The sequence below is a fragment of the Microcebus murinus genome, chromosome 16 (genome assembly GCF_040939455.1).
Source record: "Microcebus murinus isolate Inina chromosome 16, M.murinus_Inina_mat1.0, whole genome shotgun sequence".
Lineage (NCBI taxonomy): Eukaryota > Metazoa > Chordata > Mammalia > Primates > Cheirogaleidae > Microcebus > Microcebus murinus.
The window spans coordinates 65902226-65905468 of NC_134119.1; positions in this window are offsets into that span (position 1 = coordinate 65902226).

The window sequence follows — 3243 nt, forward strand, 5'->3', positions numbered from 1 at the left end:
CCCACTACTTGTATGGATGACTTTGCTGTTGTAAGTACTAAGACTGATTTTTTTTTTTTTTTTTTTTTTTGAGACAGAGTCTCACTCTGTTGCCCAGGCTAGAGTGAGTGCCATGGCATCAGCCTAGCTCACAGCAACCTCAAACTCCTGGGCTCAAGCGATCCTACTGCCTCAGCCTCCTGAGTAGCTGGGACTACAGGCATGCGCCACCATGCCTGGCTAATTTTTTCTATATATATTAGTTGGCCAGTTAATTCTTTCTATTTTTAGTAGAGATGGGCTCTCGCTCTTGCTCAGGCTGGTTTCGAACTCCTGACCTCGAGAGCAATCCTCCTGCCTCGGCCTCCCAGAGTGCTAGGATTACAGGTGTGAGCCACCACGCCTGGCCTTGGCCACTCTTTGGTACTCCCCATCTCTTCCTGTCACCCCCCTCCCACCCCGCCATGCCCCCTGCGCCTCACCTCTCATCTCTTGTTACCTCTTTTTCTGCGTCTCTTCTCTGCCCTCTCTCTAAAGATGGCATTCTGATCAATGTCCTCACCAGTCTAGTTTCCCCTAAACACCTCTCTAGTTGCATGTATACATTTGGCTAAATTTCTTATGCTTTTGTAAGTAATCCATTTTTTTTTCTGGAGTCTTTTGTGGTTTTCTTGAGTTCTTGGATATATTGAAATATTACTAATATTTGTTTGGTTTCGTCATTTTCCCACTTGTGCATTGTGCAGCAAACATTTCAGTATGAAGTATTGTGTCTTTAGTCCTCGGAAATTCTCAGTTAATTGTTAATTATTATTATTATTAATTATTATAATAATTACTATATTATTATTATTTGCATAGTGTTTTCTTAGTCACTCTCTCTTTGCCCTTTCTCGGGGCAATTCCACTGGATGGAGGTTAGAACTTTTATTTATATCATCCACACATCTTGATTTTTTTTCCTTTCCATTTCCCTCTCTCTGTCCCTTCCTGAGGCTTCGGGAATAGTATTGTCGCCTTGCTCGTTCATCTTTCAGCTCTATCTATTCTGCTATTCATCACAGCTATTGAGCTCCTCATTTCAATAATTATACTTTTCATATCCCTTATCCCCAGTTAGGTTCTGCTTTATAACTTCCTCTTCTTGCTTCAAGTTGGCAATATCCTACCTTATTTCTCTAAGGATACTTATTATGCTTATTTTACATGCCTTGTTAGCTCTACTTCATTGGGTATAGTTTCGCCCAAGCCCAGTTGAGATATTTGAGCCTCCTGGGCATGCTGACAATTTCGTGCTTCAAAAAATGTAACAATTCAGTGCTCCTTAAACATGACAGTTTCTATATATATATTTTTCGAGTATTGATTTAGAGGTGAAGTAAAGAAACTGGTTTCTATTAATTAAAAAAGAAAAACGATGGACAAAAAGAGAATTGCTACTTCTGGCCAGAGCAGAGATGGGTTTCTGGCACAAACCATTGTCAAGGGTTGTCCTTGTGTGGTGGCCACTGTCGACCTGACCCTGCACGACTCTTTGACCTGCCTAGGGTCACCTGGAGCTGGGGCTGGCAGTTTCCAGCCCATGCAGCCTCTCAACCCCTCAACTCAGCACCCACATCTAGGCACCACTGAACCTACCTGGACCCCACGTGCACCCCAAAGGTGTGTGGGGCTTTGATGTCCCCTGGGGCAACTCTTTCCCAAAGGGGGGGGGGTGAGAGTTGCTACATCCACGCCCCAGCCTCCTTGTCCTCCAGTTGGAAGATGCCAAGGCGTGTTCTGCCTGGTTTCTCAGAGGGTCTCGAAGAAGGATGGAGCCACAGTTGTCCCTAGCTGTAACCCACTAATTAACACACAATTTATTGGCAGTGTTTTTTTTTTTGGGGGGGGGACAGAGTCTCCCTCTGTCACCTGCACTAGAGTGCCATGGCGTCAGCCTAGCTCACAGCAATTTCAAACTCCTGGCCTCAAGCAGTTCTCCTGCCTCAGCCTCCCGAGTAGCTGGGACTACAGGCATGCGCCACCATGCCCAGCTAATTTTTTCTATTTTTAGTAGAGAAGGGGTCTCGCTCTTACTCGGGCTGGTCTCGAACTCTTGACCTCAAGTGATCCTCCTTGCCTCGGCCTCCCAGAGTGCTAGGATTTTACAGGTGTGAGCCACCGCGCCCGGCCCCTTCATTGGCTTGTCTTTATTCTTTGACTCACTTCTCTACTAAATCACTCCTGTTTGCTGGTCACCTCCTAAATAAACTGCCATCACCCAAATCATTGTCTCAGAGTCTGCTTTTGGGGAAACCCAAGCAAAACTGCCATTCTCCTGCAGATCTTGTTCTATTTTCATTTTTCTCGTGTGGTATCCACCCCCGGCCTTGTCATCTTCTTGGAGGGCATATTAAACAGCTGAAAGTGAAAGAATAATATAAGTTGCTTATTTCTAAGAAAACCTCTCTCCTTTCGTTTCGGATTTTCAGCTGATTGCAAATGCATGCGCCCACGGTCAAAGTCAACCATAGAGACAGACCCCAGCTAAAAAAGGAGACAGCTTAAAACATCTCCACAGGGGGGCGCCATCTGCACGGTGAGAGCTGGACAGAGACTTTAGGGCCAATTTCTCCTGCTGCTGTTCTGGTGTAGTGTGTCTTAGCCATTAAGGTGACCAGAGATCACTTGGGCATCTTGTTAAAATTCAGGTTCTATAATAATTCAGCAGGGCTGGGGTGGAGCCTGAGATCTTGCATTTCTTTTTCTTTTTTTTTTGAGACAGAGTCTCACTTTGTTGCCCAGGCTAGAGTGAGTGCTGTGATGTCAGCCTAGCTCACAGCAACCTCAAACTCCTGGGCTCAAGCGATCCTCCTGCCTCAGCCTCCTGAGTAGCTGGGACTACAGGCATGCGCCACCATGCCCGGCTAATTTTTTCTATATATATTAGTTGGCCAATTAATTCGTTTCTATTTTTAGTAGAGACGGGGTCTCGCTCTTGCTCAGGCTGGTTTTGAACTCCTGACCTCGAGCGATCCACCCAACTCGGCCTTCCAGAGTGCTAGGATTACAGGCGTGAGCCATCGCGCCAGGCCTATTATTACTAATTATTATTATTGCTGGTGGCGCTGTTTTCCGCCAGCCTTTGAGAAGCCCTCTGCTTGGTGCATGCCCCAGTTCTCCCCCCAGCACCCCTCCCCAGCGCGTACCTCGGCCTCCTGGTTCTCAGGCCCATGGGTGCTTCGGTTTCCGGTCAGCCAGTCCAGTTGGGGTTGGCAGCTGTGT